This window comes from Schistocerca gregaria, chromosome 7, assembly GCF_023897955.1.
Source record: "Schistocerca gregaria isolate iqSchGreg1 chromosome 7, iqSchGreg1.2, whole genome shotgun sequence".
In the NCBI taxonomy this organism is placed as follows: domain Eukaryota; kingdom Metazoa; phylum Arthropoda; class Insecta; order Orthoptera; family Acrididae; genus Schistocerca; species Schistocerca gregaria.
The window spans coordinates 375875734-375894822 of NC_064926.1; the positions used below are offsets into that span (position 1 = coordinate 375875734).

The 19089-nt window shown below is 42.5% G+C and overlaps 1 long non-coding RNA gene across 1 annotated transcript in view; it reads left to right on the top strand.

Moving 5' to 3' along the window:
- The window catches only part of LOC126282163 (uncharacterized), an 815713-nt gene that overhangs the window by 268556 nt on the left and 528068 nt on the right, over positions 1 to 19089 (top strand). The window contains exon 2 of the long non-coding RNA XR_007551340.1: positions 7671 to 7719. This is a non-coding gene — a long non-coding RNA (uncharacterized LOC126282163). The remainder of the gene's footprint in view (positions 1 to 7670; positions 7720 to 19089) is intronic.

The following is a 19089-nucleotide window of genomic DNA, read 5'->3' on the forward strand; positions in this document are numbered from 1 at the left end:
CAATCCTTATACATTTTATACATAAATTAATTATAGATTGACATCAAGACATTTAATATAATCAATTGCCTCCTCTGTTGCAGCGAGGAAATCGTTGAAGGTTTCCTTGTAGGCTCGAACCGGGCATTCTTCCACTATGTGTCAGACTGTTTGTTTTTCAGCGCCGCAGTCGCAATTTGGTGTTGGTATCTTTCCCCATTAGTAGAGGGCGTCAGCACATCTTCCGTGGTCAATATGAATGCGGTTTAGAGTTGTCCACACTTTTTGCGTGGCTGGTTGAAGCCAGGCAGTTTCTCAGCTGTCATGAAACTTTGGCATTTTGTTGGGCAGTGTTCTTGCCAATGTTGTTTCCACAGATTGTCGATATCGAAATTGTAGTTCGTCATCTCTTTAGCAGAGAGTATTGCTGGTCTTCTCGATTTAAGTCTCCTCGCTCCAAGTCACCTATATCGCTGTGTATGGGTAGCTGTGGGTTATTAATTATCTTGTCGAACTCACTGAGAAGAGCGTTTTTGCTCCGCATTTTAGGGGCGGTATATGGCTCAGGGTTTGCAGCCACACAGTGAGCGTAGATTTTATTGTGCCACTGATAATGCCCATTGTGTCATTTAGAATCACATCAATCCTGCTTGTATGTGGGCTGTTTATCCACACAGGAGCGCAGTATTCTGCCATCAAGTAGACATGCCCAACTGCTGATGTGCGGAGTATGCTTGCTGTGGAGCCCCAAGTGGTGCCGCACAGTTTATAGATGATGTTGTTTCTTGTCCTCATTTCATCTGCAGTCTTTGTCAGGTGCTCCTTGTAAGAGAGCGCCCTGTACAATGTGACTCCTAGGGTAGTTGTTATGGCTAAGGCGTTTCTCTTCAAAGATGATACTTCAGTCTTAGTCGGATTCGGCTGCAGCCTCCATTTGCGGAAATAGCTGCTCAGCAGCTTAAAATCGGAGCACAAGGTGTCCTCAGTAGCCTCGAATGATTCATGTTGCGCAGCTATAGCCCAATCGCCTGCATAGCCAAACTTCTTAGATTGTGTGTTTGGGATTTCAGAAGTATAAAGATTGGAGAACAATGGAGCAAGAATTGAGCCTTGTGGTAGCCGATTGTTGAGAATTTTGGTAGAGCTCAGCTCATTTGCCTCCAGTAATCACTTGAAAGCTCTTCCGACAAGCATGTTATCGACGAGTCTGATGATATTGCTGCTTGGGATTATTTTAAGAGTTTGTACAGCAGGCCTTGTCTCCAGAGTGTCATAGGCTACGCTCAGGTCTATGGATGCAACTGATGTTTCTTGCTGTTTCTGGTAGCCTGTCTCTGTATGTATTGTCAGGGAACGTACTTGATGAGTGTAGCTTCTGTTAGGTCGAAGTCGTGATTGTTCGTCTGGAATTGATTCCAGCTTTTTTTGGGCTCAGTCTGTTATACAGGAATCTCTCGAGCATCTTGTATATGACAATGAGCAATGCGACTGGCCTATAACTCTTCGGCTGTTCGCTTAGTTTTCCTGGTTTAAGCTGTGCAATGATCCTCGAGTTCTTCATTTTCTGTAGTATTTCCCTGTTGCCATGATATTTGAGTATAATTCTGCAAGTCATTTTTTGGCATATTCCCCACATGTAATGAGGAATTCTGAGTGTATTCCATCCAGTCCAGGTGTCTTTCCCACCTAGACATTCTTCAGCGCTTCTCTGACATCATTGGTGGTAAATTTCAAGGAATACTGGTCCAAAGGTGTGCTGTTTTTCTTAAGAACACAAAGTTCATGGCGTATTATTTTTGTATGTTTCTTGTCCTTTGGCGCTCTAGATACTGTCTGTATGTGATCTAAAACCATATTTGCAGAAATATCTGTTGACTTACGTTGTAGTTTGTTAGCTCCACCTAGTTTTCGGAGGCGAGATCAGGCCTGTCTACTAGATGTCTTGATATCAAACGACTCAACGATTTCAATCCCTTTCTCTCGCCGCGCGTTGTCTAGGCTGTGCAGCAGCTCGTCTGCAATCTCAGGGTCTCCACTCTCAAGGAATCTCTCATACTTATTTTCGCACTCTTTGCCCATCCTGGTATATATTGTTTACAAAAACCCCATGGGACAGCAGATTTCGCTGCACTTTTAACTACACATATGAGTCTGTCATAATTACTCGCTGTTATCCAATTTTTCCACGTATATATCCCACTGAAATTCCACCTTGAGCTTTATACAGTTGTTATTAGTGGGATATTGATTCCAATTTCAATCAAGACTGGGCCGTGTTGGCTATGAGGGAAGCCCGTTAATACACAGCTTGTAGTTCTTAGGGGTGTATGGTTATTGCCAGTCGTCAAAAAGCATAAATCTGGATTATATTCCTTTCTCCAAGCTGCTGACCAAAATGTTCTTGGTCCTTTGAGTCGAAAACTAAGAACAGGTGGTTACTCTCTGCCGAGTTAGAAAAGCAGAGCTATTTCCATCAGCTGTTCTGTCTTTCCACAGAGGTTGGTGGCTATTAAAATCCTCCACGTATATTGCTCGGTTTGGCAGGTATAGCAGGACATCTTGAGGACAGGGAATGGTTGGTGGTTTCTACATATTGCTCACTGACAGATCTCCTATCTTGACAACAACTTCATGTATGTCACCATGCACTGTTGCCGAGCACAAGTGGACATCTCCAAACGATGATAGCACGAACGTAGCCACGCCATATGCACGATGATACGTTGTGCCAACTAGGTTGTAGCCTAGACTCATACCTCTCCGTTGAAGTTGATCTTCGTCTTCAAAGTGAGTTTCTTGAACTGCAATGAGATTAATGATGTCATCACGTAAAATCTTACTTAGTACCTGGCATTTAGTCCTGCTTAGTCCCTCTATAATGATATGGCAAATCCTGAAGAGAGGCCCAAAGTGCCTCGTCTGTTGGCTCTGAGAGAACCTTTTTCTGTGGCCAGTCATAATGGTTTGACTCATATCTGTGATATACAGTATACAATTAGCCAAGAGATCAGCGATCAAGATCGATGACTGTTTGGCCACCTCGAACTGACTGTTCTTTAGCACCACCCAGGAGACACGTGTAGCTTATTGTATGCTACAGACGCGAACAGCCATTGTCTTCCCATATCTCAGTCCATCTCCTCCCTCGCCTCTTCTGGTCCATTTCCTACTCCACCCCAACTGTCCATTTCCTCCTCTCCCTCACTTTCCATTTCCCCTCCTCCCTGTCCATCTCCTCCGTGCTCGGTTCCTCACACCTCTCTACCAATTCTTCTTTTTCCCATTCTCTACCCATTTCTCCCTCCTCTCTTTAAGCCTATCTCCGCCTTCCCTTTCTATGTCTGACCATCTCCACCTACATCTACATTAACACATATTCTCCAAAAGCCACTGCATGGCGGAGAATACTACTCATTTCCTTTCCTATTCCACTCACAGATTGAGCGAGGGAGAAACGACTGTCTACGTGCCTCAGTATGAGCCCTAATTTCTCGTATCTTATTTTTGCAGTTCCTACGGTAAATGTATGCTGGCGGCAATAGGATCGTTCTGCACTCAGCTTCAAGTGCTGGTTCTCTGAACTTTCTCAGCAGTGTTACTTCAAATGACTGTCTTCTGCCCTCCAAGGATTCCCACCTGAGCTCCCGAAGTATATCACTAATAGTTGCATGCTGATCGAACCTAACGGTAACAAATCCAGCAGCTCGCCTCTGAATTGCTTCTATGTCTTCTTTCAGTCCGACCTGGTGCGGATCCCAAACACTCGAGTAGTACTCAAGAATTGGTCGCACTAGCGTCATATATGCGGCTTCCTTTGCAGGTGAAGCACAGTTTTCTAAAATTCTCCCAATGAACTGAAGTCGACCTTTCGCTTTCCTTACCATAATCCTCGTATGCACGTTCGTCTTCACATCGTCGCTTCGCAACGTTACGCCCAGGTATTTAAACGACGTGACTGTGACGAGGGACACTAGTAATGCTCTATCCGAACATTGCGGATTTGTTTTTCCTACTCATCCGCATTAACTAACATTTTTCTACGTTGAGAGACAGTTGCCATTCATCACACCAACTACAAATTTTGTCTGCGTCATCTTGTATCAACCTACAGTTTCTTATCTTCGACGCTTCCTGTACACTACAGCATCATCAGCGAACAACCGTAGATTGCCGCTCAACCTGTCTGCCAGATCATTTATGTATATAGGAAATAGCAATGGTATTGTCACATTTCTCTGGACACTCCTGATTTTACCCCTGTCTACGATGAACACTCGCCATCGAGGACAACCTAATGGGTTCTATTGCTGGAGAACCCTTCGAGCCCGTCACATATCTGGGAGCCTATTCGTGTGCTCGTACCTTCGTTGACAGTCTGCCATGGGGTACCGAGTCGAACGCTTTTCGGAAATATAGAAATATGGAATCACTCTGATGCCTTTCATCCATAGTTCGCAGTATTTCATGTGAGAAAAAAACCAAGCTGGGTTTCGCATGAGCTTTGCTTTCTACAGCCGTGCTGATTCGTGGACATAAGCTTTCTGGTCTCAAGAAAATTTATTATATTCGAATTCAGACTATGCTCTCGAATTCTGCAGCAAACCTTGTGAAGGATATTGATCTGTAATGTTGTTGGTCCCCTCTTTTACCCTCCCACATTAGTACATGCTTTTACCCTCCCGCTTCCCTCTCCAAATTATCACCCCCACCTCCATATGTGGTTCTTACCCACACAGTATTTATTTCCGAGTTTGGGTGAAATCGATCCAGGGGTTTAGGAGGAGCTTTTGGCTTTGACCACATATGCATTTGTCACTTACATTTCACATATAATTAACATATTTCACTCATATTTCTACACATACTTCAACTGTATACAGGATGACCCAGGAAGGATTGTCAATATTCAAGGCTATGATAGGAATGATCATTCAAACCAAAAAATGTACTAAAATGGATCGTAAAATGCATACCTTAAGTGCTGTTCTTCATCTTCAATGCCGGGAAACTAATCTCTTCCACTACAAGATCTTTGAATACTTTTGGAGGAGGTGGTATGGACCACCACTTTTAAAAATTTGGGAAGCAAAGAGCCTGCAGTATTGAAAAAACAAGTGTTCGCAGCTCGTAAGGTACGTATTTTAGAGCCCATGTTTATTGGAAATTTTTGCTACGAATAATGATTCCAGTCATGTTCCTAACCCCTGACTATTCATCCTGGGACACGCTCTATCTAGCGAATTTCGCCCTACAGTTTGGTTCTCGCGCAGCTGAATGTTTACGATGTCATTCCTCTTGAACTATGTATCGAACAATGATATAATTTTGCAAGTCCAGTTATACTGGAAATGAGCTGCGAATAGAGTTGTTAGAAAAGAAATAATAAATTAAAACGCCATGCATGACGCGTCAGTCTTCCACACATCTCAGTACTTATGATGTCATGTGTCCTGACCTACTTGCCGCACAACAATATACGTGAAGTGCCAAATAAACCGGTATAGGCATGCGTATTCAAATAAAGGGATATGTAAACAGCAGAATACGGCACTGCGGTCGGCAATCCATATATAAGATAATAAGTGCCTTGAGCAGTTGTTACATCGGTTACTGCTGCTACAATGGCAGGTTATCAAGATTTACGCAAGTCTGAAGTCGTGTTAGAGTCGGCGCAAGAACGATGGGACACAGCACTTCCGAGGTAGCCATGTAGTAGGGATTTCCATGTACTACCATTTCACGAGTGTACCGTGAATATCAGGAATCCGCTAAAACATCAAATCTCCGACATCGCTGCGGTAGGAAAGAGATCCTGCAAAAACGGGACCAAGAACGACTGAAGAGAATTGGTCAACATGACAGAAGTGCAACCCTTCCGGGGCCTTCAACAAGCGTCAGCGTTCGAACCATTCAACGAAACATCATCGATATGGGCTTTCGGAGCCGAAGGCCCACTCGTGTACTCTTGATGACTGCACGACACAAACCTTTTCTCGCCTGAGCCCGTCAACACCGACATTGGAGTATTGATTACTGGAAACATGTTGCCTAGTTGGACGAGTCTCGTTTCAAATTGTAACGAGCAGACGGACGTGTACAGGTATCGAGAATACCTCATGAATCCATGTACCCTGACATGTCAGCAGAGGACTGTTCAAGCTGGTGGAAGCTGTGTAATGATGTAGGACGTGTGCAGTTGCAGTTATATGGGACGTCTGATACCTCTAGATACGACTCTGACAGGTAACACGTACGTAAGCACCCCGTCTGGTCACCTGCAACCAGTCACGTCCAGTGTGCCTCCCGACAGAATCGTGCAATTCCAGCAGGACAATGCGACACCCCATACCTCCAGAATTGCTACAGACTAGCTCCAGGAACAGTTTTCTTAGTTTAAAAACTTCCGTTGGCCGCCAAACTCCCCAGACATGAACATTATTGAGTGTATCTGGGATCCCTTGCTGTTACGAATGGATCTCAGACCGTACTCTTACGGATTTGTGGACAGCCCTGCAGGATTTATGGTGTAAGTTCCCTTAAGCACTACTCCAGACATAATTCGAGTCCTTGCCACGTCGTATTGCGGAACTTCTGCGGGCACACGGGGGCCCTACACGATATTAGGCAGGTGTACCAGTTTATTTGGTTCTTCAGTGTATATCTGCAGGTACATTCAGTGGCATATGTGAATACTGTTTGAAAATGTGTTGCGAATAGATTTAATAGATAAAAACTGAGAAATGAAAACGTCATGCCTGATGTGACAGTTTTATTGCATCAACAGCGAAAATGTAATAAGCTATAAACTTTTTCTCTTTCATAATTTTGCGTGAGTTGTGAGTGAGGAAAAGTCTCGTAAAGATTTAAATTATGAGTAAAGTTTGTTGCAAGACACTAAGTACTCTTATTCTCAAATACTGGATGAGTGCAGTCGGGTATTTGCACGCTTTGAGATACACTTCTATTCAGCCCCACCCACCCGCTCTGACAGGGAGGTGGTTCTTATCGCCACGGTTCTTTCCAGACTGTAAGTCCTATGCGTACCAAGTTTGGTCGAAATCGATCCAGCGGTTTAGGAAGCGACGTGAAACATACATAAATACATACATACATACATACATTGACTTCCACAATACGTATCGATTTAACACTTTCGGATAATTACATCACATGACAACAAAACATAGAATAATTTTCTTAATTATTATATACTGTGCAACACATTCACAAGTCAGATTTCAATACGGAAGTCTGAAAGAAAATGTCCATTCGGTAATTTGTTAAGGGATACTTTTGTAGATTTCACATTACACTTCTTTGAGGAAGAATGCATGTTTCTCATAACAACTGTTGATTCGTTTGACCGATTAGGTCATGTTATGTCAAGAATAACGAACGAAAGACAACATGGAATATAAAATTTTCTTACCTGTCTACTGTACCACGCTTTTTTAGTCGATATGTTGACGACGCTGTCCCTGTTTTCATCCAAGCCACTGTTCCGTTCTTAGTAGAAGTGTGCTCTGGCATTACGAGTTCATGTACACCTAAAATAAAGATACATGTTTTAGATACTGCCCGTTACTGTATTGCTGACCCACATTTGTAAAATCAGCTTGTTTCGGAGTGAGGAGTTTGACTTACAACGATACATGGAAAACATCGAAAAATTTATTTCCTTTCTGTTTCAGATACTGTTACTGCCGTTATCTGTCTCCTTGTATCGATGAAGAATCTCTGGTAAGTACCGAACTGTCACTATAGCACCAAATGAACCGATATTACTTTTAATCATAGTCTTTGCTATAACCTGTTGAGAAGAGATCACTGGTTTGTAGTGAAGATGTGCTATATTATGAAGTGAAATATAGAACTATGAAAACATGCAATTAAAATTTCTGCAGCCACCAGCTTCCTCTTGTACTTGCAGGCGTAATTAACTTTGGTGTGCAGCTTAATTACTGTGCAGCTTTGAGTGACATTTAAAATCTCGCTTCACAAAGATAACAGTCAATAAAACTGGCACTAATTTTTATGGCTAAAAGCCAAATGTTTCTTTTGGAATAGTTTCCTAAGAACCAATCTGGAATGTTAAGTTTATCAATCATGACCAAAAACTGTGGATTAGAGGGAAAAATCTTGTAGTCGCAAATTTTTGCATAGTGCTAAGAGTGGGTGTCCTCAACAACACATAAAAAATCCTGATCAATGGAGTGTGAGCATGGTGGTGGTGGGGGTATTTAATAGTAACCTCAGCTTGTTTTTCTATACTATCTCGAGAATTGCGTCTTCTAGGTAAAATATTTCTTAGTATAAAGTTACACGGCATTAAATATACTACAAGAAATGTATTGTTCACTTTCTCTGTAGAACAAATATTTCCCGTGCTGCAGGGGACGCAAAAATCGTTGATTATTGGAAATAGTATTTTAAGGGTACAACATTAATCTTTATTGCTAAATGATGTGGTTTAAGAACAAACAGTAAATGTGTGTATCATAACCAAATGAAGTAGAGCCGATTAAGGGAGAAATTCTGTTCAGGAGATGTAAGGTTGGAGAGGGAGGGGAGCGTAGAAGCACGAGGGAAGGTAAGTTGCCAGATTGTTGTCATGCATTTCCTTCCTGTATACGTCTGCGAACTGAAGAACAAGCAGGTTATCCCTAATCTGTCTGTCCCACTAAGCCACAAGAAGAAATCACTGGGCAAAATTTCTTCCATTCCATCGTTTCGGCTGATAAAGCCACCAACATAAAATTTCAGATAAAAATGCAGTCTTGGTTGCGGTGATTTTTATTTTCAAATTTCGGAGAAGCATTTGCCTGTGCTAAGCGTCTTCAGATTATCTACAATGCAAAAATATTACAAAAATAAGTATTAGAAAACGTCCTGATCGCATCTTGTGCAGAAATTTAGTGTACGGGAAAAGTTTTCATCGAATTTACGAAAAGTGGTTACCGCGCACGCCGTCCTTAAAATGATTCCATGATGCGAATACTTCAACAAAATGGGATTAAACGGTCAAAAAGCTGAAAATCCCCAATGCTTGTAATGTAGGTCCCTTAAAAGAACCGGTACGATAAAAAATTGCAGCAAAAAAATTTTAAGGTGTGATAAACGGAAGTAACTAGATTTAAAAAGAACGGCTAAAGAGCCCGTGAAAGTATATACCGAAAAATCCTTCAATTACCTTCCTCGTTGCCACGCGTAATGCAACAGATCCACAGCAGAGATTCATGGAGCGGGACCACAACACTTATGAGCGACCCAGCTAACGAACATACACTCATGCTCATAAATTAAGGATAACTGCAGAATGTGGTGCCACACAACGTGACACTACACAAAACTGGCGCTAATAGCAAAGGCACATAGGGAACACACACGACACAGATCTGTAAGTCCACGGTATTGGTGATAAGTTGAGAGAACCGTCCCGAAACACATGTGCTACAAAACGCCACTGTCTCCTGCGCATGTACCCCGACATCAATATGGGATATGATCGCCATGCACACATACACAGGCCGCACGACGGGTTGGCATACTGTAGACCAGGTGGTCGAACAGCTGCTCCCATTCTTGCACCAGTGCCTGTCGGGGCCCCTGAAGTGTTATAGGGGTTTGAAGACCTACATCGATACGTCGACCGAGAGCATCCCCGACGTGTTCGGTGGGTCTTAGGTCTGGAGAAGAGGCAGAGCACTCAATTCGCCTGATACCTTCTAATTCAATGTAATCCTCCACCATGGCAGCTCAGTGGGGCAGTGTGTTATCATGCATCAGGAGGAAGGTGGGACTCACTACATCCCTGAAAAGGCGGACATACTGGTGCAAAATGACGTCCCGATACACCTGACCTGTTACAGTTCCTCTGTCAAAGACATGCAAGGGTATACTTGCACCAATCATAATCCCACCCCACCTCCATACAGGTCCCTTTCAAAGACATTTAGGGATTGGTATCTAGTTCCTGGTTCACGCCAGATGAAAACCCGGCGAGAATCACGGTTCAGAGTATCCCTGGACTTGTCCGTGAACATAACCTGGGACCACTGTTCCAATGACCATGTACTGTGTTCTTGACACCAGGCTTTACGGGCTCTCCTGTGACCAGAGGTCAGTGGAATGCACCTTGCAGGTCTCCGGGAGAATAAGACATGTCTGTTGAGTCGTCTGTCGACTGTGTGTCTGGAGACAACAGTTCCAGTGGCTGCGGTGACGTTCCGAGAGAGGCTACCTGCAGTACTCCGTGGCCGTCTGCGGGCACTGATGATGACATATCGTTTTCTTGTGGTGTTGTACACTGTGGACGTCCCGTATTGTAGCGCCAGGACACGTTTACTGTCTGCTGGAATCGTTGCCATAATCTTGAGATCACACTTTGTGGAACACGGAGGGGCCGTGCTGCGACCTGCTGTGTTTGACCAGCCTCCTATCGGCTTAGTATTCTGCCCCTCATAAAGTCATCAATATGTGTTCTTTGAGCCATTTTCAACACACAGTCACCATTAGCAGCTTTGAAAACGTCTACACACTTACTCGCTGCACCGTACTCTGACATGCACCAACACACCTCTGCGTATATGGACTGCTGCCAGCGCCACCTTGCGACGACCGCAGGTCAAATGCGCTGCATGGTCATACCCCGAGGTGATTTAAAACCGCAAACCGCCCACCAGAGCGTTGTTTCACCATGTATCAGCATTATCCTTAATGTATAAACATGAGGGTAGAATGCGGAAAAGTATGGTAATCGGACCTCGAGTGCAGCTAGTACAGCAGACTCACATAGCGTTGGCTAGCCTATTACACTGACCATTGCGCAGGACCGTAACCTTATATACCACGATGTACGCAATTTCTAAAGTGACAGCCCTAAAAATAAGAGCAAAGTTAACTGGAATATGTCCGATAAGGTAATTATACCTCATGAAAATAAGAAACATAAGAATAATAAAAAAATATAAGAGCAAGAATTAAGATTCTGCCATAAAGATAAGAGAGAAAACAAATAATAAAGGAGATACCAGCATACATCACAGCAAAGGGGCTAGAGACCATCTGTCAGAGTCTACTGCACTACTTAAACTCGAGGCCCATACTTTTCCGCATCCTATGTTCGCCAGCGTAGCCGCTCCATGAGGGTCTGCTGTGCATCTGTTCCTAGCACGTGCAGCGTCCTATACGCAAGGCTGCGAGTAAGGGAGTTAATGGATTTTTCGGTATTACTTTTCACGGTCTTCTTAGCCGTCCTTTTCGAATCTAGTTATTTAAAGTTTATCAAACGTTCATCTACATCTACGTGATTACTCTGCTGTTCACAATAAAGTGCATTGGAGAGGGTTCAATGAATCACCTTCAAGCTATCTCTCTACCGTTCCACTCTCGAACGGTGCGCGAGAAAAAAGAGCACTTATTTTTCTGTGCGACCTCAGATTTCTCTTATTTTACCGTGATGATCATTTCTCCTTATGTAGGTGGGTGCCATCAGAATGTTTTCGCAATCGGAGGAGAAAACTGGTGATTGAAATTTCATGACAAGATCCCGTCGCAACGTAAAAAGCCTTTGTTTTAATGATTGCCACTCCAATTCATTTATCATGTCTGTGGCACTATCTCCCCTATTTTGCGACAGTACAAAACGAGCTGCCCTTCTTTGTACTTTTTCGATGTCATCCGTCAGTCCCATCTGATTCGCACAGCATTACTACAGAATATGGCAGACAAGCGTGGTGCAAGCAGTATCTTTAGTAGACCTGTCGCACTTTCTAAGTGTTCTGCCAATAAATCGCAGGTTTTGGTTTGCTCTTCCCACAACATTACCTATGTGATAGTTCCAATTTAGGTTATTTGTAATTGTAATCCCTAAGTATTTCCCTGAATTTGCAGCCTTCATATTTGTGTGGGTTCTAGTGTAATCGAAATTTGGGGGATTTCTTTTAGTATTCATGTGAATAACTTCACACTTTTCTTTATTCGGGATTAGTTGCCACTTTTCGCACAATACACATATCTTATCTAATTCATTTTGCAAGTCGTTATGGTCGTCTGATGACTTAACAAGACGGTAAATGACAGCATCATCTGCCAACAATCTAAGACGGTTACTCAGATTGTCTTCCTACGTCGTTAATATAGATCAGGAACAACAGAGGGCCTATAACACTACCTTGGGGAACGCCGGTGTTACTTCTGACAGGAAATCACGAATCCAGTCGCACAACTGAGGCGATGTTTCATAGGCAAGCAGTTTGATTACAAGACGCTTGTGAAAACGGTGTCGAAAGAGTTCTGGAAATCTAAAAATGTGGAATCAATTTGACATCCCCTTTCGATAACGCTCATGTCTTCATGAGTATAAAGTGCTAGTTGTGTTTCACAAGAACGATATTTTCTGAATCCGTACTGACTACGTGTCAATAAATCGTTTTCTTCGAGGTACTTCACAATGTTCAAATACAACATATGTTCCAAAACCCTACTGCAAATCGACGTTAGTGATAGGGGCCTGTAATTCAGCGGATTACTCCTACTTCCTTTTTTGGGTATTGGCGTGGCCTGAGCAATATTCCAGTCCTTAGGTACGAATCTTTCCGTGAACTACTGTATCAGCATACTCTGAAAGGAACCTGACTGGTATACAATCTGGACCCGAAGCCTAGTCTTTATTAAGTGATTTAAGCTGCTTTGCTACACCGAGGATATCTACTTATAATTCTCATATTGGCAGTTGTTCTTGATTGTAATTCAGGAATATTTATTTCGTCTTAATTTTTTTTCGCTGTTATTTTTCATCGTTCCGGTTCTGCTCTGGAATTCCGATTCTGTTAAGGAGCTCACTTGACAGGCATTGGTGATTTTCAGCTCTTTGATATCCCGATCGCATTTTGCCGATGTATTCGCGTCGTGTAATCGCTATATGGGCGGCAAGAGCCGTGACCAGCTTCTGTACGTTTTATGAAAACTTTTCCCGTTGAGTACGTTTTTGCAAAACATGGAATCAAGATGTTTCCTAATATTTATCTTTTGTAAATTTTTGCATTGTAGATAATCTGAAGATGCCTACCAAAGGCGAAACTCTTTAAAATTTGGAAATAAAAACGTTCGCAACTAAGACTGCATTTTGATCTCGATTGTCGTATGCTCCACCAAGTTATACCGACCCTTCGGCTGTAATCCTTATGCCTTATAGATCACTGGCTATTCGGGAGTCACTGTTTATTTTCCACAAAGTGCGTTTACGTGGAGTACAGCTATGGATTACTATTAATACTAACGCAAGAAACGCTAGGACAGATCCTACGTAAATCTCTTCGCACTGTTGTGCACTGCTAGGGTGCAAATTGATTCTGTGTGACAACAAAGGCGTTCTTCCATGAAAGGCGACTTCTTCCACCACGAGGACAGCTCGCTTTTTAGTTTACAAACTGGCTGTACCACCCTAGTACATCCAGTTCAGTTCTTTTGAGTACGCAAAATAACTTCTCTGAGCTCAAGTTTGTATCGAAAAATTAATTTTAGTTTACTGAGAACTTATTTGCAGTTGACAAGTGAGTCTTTGTGTAAACAGTGACTCAGAAGTGTAAAATCCGAAATTTGATGTTAATGACCAATGTAGTGTTGGTGGGAAACGGATTGCATTGGTAAATGGGGCACCCTGCCGCTGTCTATCGATGACAACGTTTTGTAAAACCATGAAAACCGTGCTTGGTGCTGAATTAATGAATGACCAGAAAGCTGTTGCACTTCTCTCACGATTAATTGTCTTTCAGGTAGACTGCAGAAATATCTTCTATTCAGGAGTTGCTGGCATGCACTGACATGCACTGACTGTAGCCACTTACTGCCACATTCCAGATTCCCTCATTCCAAGATGGGTGTGAATATGCCTAATTGAATAGGGCTGATCATTTTGAAGTCTAGAACAGTAATCTGCTGTTATGCATTGCTTTGCTTATGTTGAAATATATGAAGTTCCGTATTACCTAGATGACCTTCAGTTGCAGGAGGAGCTAACTTACGCCTTTAGGTCACTTCAGATGTCGGCAGAACTGAGGCTAAGGTGATGCCTTTCGTATCCTTAATGTTGATAACGGTATTTCAGCCATTGACGTTGTCCAAAACATGTTGACAGCTTATTACACTTGGGAAACAGCTCACTTGCTTAATGACTGATTCAGTAAACTGACAATAGCTCCAACATTTAAACACGTGCTCGCTGAAGTTGTTTTGCCTGTTCACATAAAACATTTGAATCTGATAAGCAGTGGAGGTATAGCCAGTCTATAAACCAAAAAGCGATCAGTGTTCGTGTTGGGAGAATTCACATCGCTGCTAGGCGTGATGTCACGCATATTTGATTATAGCGGCGCCCGCTTAGTTGTGGTTATCACTTCAATGACGTTTGTGCTGCTTTAGTTATCAAAATTTGCAGTCGTATTTGTTTTCTTCGAATGAGACTATTTTGCACTTTATTTAGAAATCTTGTGTGCCAGTATTTCGTGCTTGTTTTGGAAATGGGCCAAAAGTGATGTTTTTCTCTCCGTAACAGGTAACTCCGTGTCAGAAGTGGCGTTCAGTTTGTCATCGAGAAAATTTCCAACGCTTACAATTCACTAAAGTACCGTGTGTAATAAGTACCCAAGGGGTATAGCTATTTCTTTATAGACAGGTGTATCATTTACAAGGTGTCTCGAATTAAAGTTCCAGTTTCAGTACGCTATAGACAACTGCTCAGAATGACGTAAAATTTGAACAGCATATTACTGACACAGGAGGAAAGGTCATGGAACAAAGCATTTAACGAAAATTTTACGAAGAGATGACGCTGTAAGCGTCTTAACGTAAAAGGGGTCGGCAGCAGATGACAAATGAATTGCAACACGACGGATATGGTTTAAGCTGCACACTACACCATCATTACCGTTAATGTGCATGACTCCATAAGTCCGCCATTCAACAGTTTTGACTCTGTTGGTTAGGTAAGCACACCCGCCATGGCAACGTAGTACCTCATCGGATGGGAAAAATCGGTTTTTAATTGCTCCGAGGCCAAACACAGCGCAAAAAGCGAAATGACGTCGATTTGTAATTGTTGTAAGTCTGGTGCAACACGTATTCAATAAGCTGTCCACCGTTTTTTGCTGCAAGTCGAAATCGAGAAAGAGCCTGTTCTCCAACAGATCGGAGTGTCTTGGGGGCCACGTTCAGAATGAGTTGCGTAATGCGTGCCTTCAGTTCATGAACCTTCGAAATTGGAACTCTGAACACAACATCTTTCAGATAACTCGACAGTAAGAAGCCACGCGGATTAAAATGAAGCTGTAGGGAAATGACGGCTGTTAATTGTAGCACTTCTGAAATGCCTTCGCAGCAGCCGCTTAACTGTACAACGTGTGGAGAAGCACCATCTTGCATAAAAATGACCCTTTCGGCACACCCACGCTGTTGAAGGGTTGTAATGACGGTGGTGCGCTAAACACTCTCACAGCCTTTACCAGTGACGTTACAGGTAACAGGAACCGCAGGGCTCATCTCCTCCAAAAAATACAGTTCTACGACAAACGATGCCGTTAGCCCGCGCCACACAGTCACCTTTGCAGACTGAAGTGGTGCCGTTTGATGTGCGTGCGGATTTTCCTTTGCACATATTCTGCTAATCTGCGTACGGACACGTCCTTGGAGATGCAAATGGGCTTCGTCTGTACACAGGATGCTCAATAGCCATTCATTGTCCACTTACATGCGAGAATAAAACTCCAAAGCGATCGTTTGTCTTACTGGCAGGTCAGCAAGAAGCATCTCCTGAGCATAGTTAATTTTGTATGGATAGAAATGCGTCGTGCTCGCAGGTATGTCAAACGTTAGGGCAATTAACAGTGCACCGCATGTTTGGTCACTACTGCTCGACCACTCCCTTAGCGCTGTGGTCACATCTTTAACGGCTGTCGGACCAGCCACTTTCCTTCCTCTGCCTCACTGCAATACAGAAGAACTTATCTTTCCGAATTTTGTAATCACTTTCTCCAGACATTTAGCAGACACCGGACTAATATCTTTTTTCATCCTCTTAAGTGACCTAAAGCTCTGCAGAGCTGCTGGTGCATAGTCGCCTTTCTTGTTAAAGAGCTTTAAAAGCAGCGCACGATCCTTCACGGTGGCAGACATGTTGGGCGTTTCGGACGTTTAAATTTCAAATGTGTGTGAATTCCTAAGGGACTAAACTGCTGAGGTCAACAGTCCCTAGACTTACACACTACCTAAACTACATTAAACTAACTTATGCTAAATACAACACACACAACCATGCCCGAGGGAGGTCTCGAACCTGCAGTGGGAGGGGTCGCGCTATTCGTGTCGTGACACCTCTAACCGCTCGGCCACTCCGCGCAGCCAAATACCCGTGTGCAGAGCGCCTGTCGGTATATGTGTTCTGACGCTTACAGCATCATCTATTGGTCAAATTTGTTTTTATTTTTGTTGTTGTTATTATTGTTCCATTATGTTCCCCCCCCCCCCCCCCCGCCCCCATTCCCTGCGTCAATGATATGCTGCTGAAATTTGACGTCATTCTGAACAGTGGTTCTCTTACTACAGCGTTTTGAAACTGGCACTTAAACTATTGACAGCCTCTACACAGTGGTTGCATCTGATTAAAATGGCAGTGATTTACAGCACATTCCACGGATCACGAGAATAAGATATACAGGCTGACTCACGAAGATAAGCAAATATTTTAATATGTTATTCTACAAGTAACCAAATAAAAAAAATTCATATAAACATACGTCCGCAAATGTTTAATTACGGAGCTACAGCTAAAAAAAACATTTTGCCCGCAATTTAGCAACTTCGCTAATATGAAGCCATCGCAAAACTGTACGAGACTAAAGTAAGCCACGATTTCCATTTATTTTGTTATTGGTCTGGTGAATCTAATAAAACATATCCCAAACGCGTGTCTGAAGTAGTTTTTCAAAACGACCAGAGTAACAAAGATTATTATGCAGAATAAAGTCATGTGCCACGACCTAAAACCTACAGAAAAAAATTCATTTTTCCACCGACAATCGATTGCAATACCAAAATTTACCCTCCGCCACGTTCTACAAGTAAAACTAAAGAAAAAAGTTCATATAAACGTAGATCCGCAAATGTTTAGTTACGGAGCTACAGTTAAAAAAACATTTTGCCCGAAATTTAGCAACTTCGCTAATATGAAACCATCGCAAAACTGTACGAGGCTAAAGTAAAGCACGATTTCCATTTATTTTGTTATTGGTCTGGTGAATCTAATAAAACATATCCCAGACGCTCATGAAACCGACCTGGCAGGATTATGAATGTAATGGTTGATGTGGCACATTGTTAAAAACGAACCAGAAAACTAAAACAATTCTCCAGGACTGAATCAGTATACTTCCGATTAGCGTTGTATGATGCCGTGATTCAGCGTGTTGATATCAGCGGGACTTTGTCTAACATTCCAGGCTGAAGTATTTGCGAAGTGTTAAAATATAACTCACAACCATGGGCAAGCAGGAGGGCAATATATATTCATAAACCGAACTCGTTTCTGTCCAACCTCACAGACATAAGTATTCAGTAAATGTCTGAAGGTAAGGAGAACACGTCATGTACACTGACCAGCAGCAGGTATATCCAGAACTATTTGTGACAAAATTTCAAAATATTTTGTCATTTGTCGCGAAACTAATAAGAGTTCTCCACTTACTTTCTCTTTTTCCTGTAGTCGTTGTTTATGTTGTTATGTACGAGTGTAGAATGAAGAAATGAAGTTAAATGTGCTGCAACTTTTAGTCTCTGTTCCCGATTAACAGAAAGGAGGTGACCGACGGTAACGACACTGTAGAACGGACGGATCGCCATCAACTGCGTGCCGCGTGAACTACCACCAGGAAGTTCGCGCTATGAATAGAAACGGCCAGCCGACAGATGAAAATCCGCTTAAATCAAAGGCTTGTTATAGAAATATATATTTTATGTTATTGTACGTGAAACGTACCCACTACTGGATTGTGTGCAAAACATGCGTTCACACGGTTACAACATATATGTTTCAACAAGAGGATTAGCAACTAATTAAACTTTCATCAGAATGGGATTAACATAGCTGACGTAGGGAAGCACGTACAACGCATCGTCAGCCCTGCTAAATAATGGATCAGGAGAAAACCAGAATTTTACGTCAAAAAAATTACGTTACGTCGCTCAGATTAACGTGTCATTTAGAATTTTATCCCGCAAACTGAAATATTCCTGATCGGTAGAGCCAATGTCGCTTATGAAACCGACCTGTCAGGATTAAAGGTGGATTTCCATATTTGTCTCTTCACTGAGGCTACGGTCATTCGCCGCTGCCTGTGCCTCATTCATTACTATCCTCTCAATTTCTTTCCCTGCAACTTTTATTCTGCTTTCGAGCTCCATCCTGTACTACCTACTCTTCAATATGTTACGTATACAAGAGCAATCGGCAGTATTACTATTTAACGTGTGGGGTGGCACACTGAATAACAGTCTGCAGTGACATTTTAGATAAGCAAAATCAATGTCAGGTAACCTCTGAATGTTTTTACTGTCACCTGAAAATCTGTCGTATAACTTGCTTCAAAATGTTATGTATAAGAAACAAACAGCCTATTAGTAAGCAAGGTAACGTATATCAATAGAGATAAATAAAAGCCAACATTTTACTATTGACGGTCTTATTTCATAAGATGCGTTAAGAAATTTTGTATTGTTTCGGATTCGTTAATTTTTGTATTTAATATCTGTTAGTGCTTCATACTCCGAGCTAGGGTGGCTGCGGCCGGACAAACTGCGTGAGTACCACACGCTATGTCTACTTCACCGACTCCTCGTCTCGCAAGCACCCCAGTACCTTGCTTCAGAGATTAAAAACCTGTCATGCCATCATAATCGAAACACGAGGTCACTCTTATTTGGTATCCTAACTGTGCCCACTCACAAAACAAAAACTTTTGCAAACTCCTTCTCAGTTGCCGCTGTCCGCCTCTGGAACAAACTGCCCCTTACCTTGAGGAAAATTCAATCTCCTGTTGCTTTTAAGAAGAAGTTGAAGTA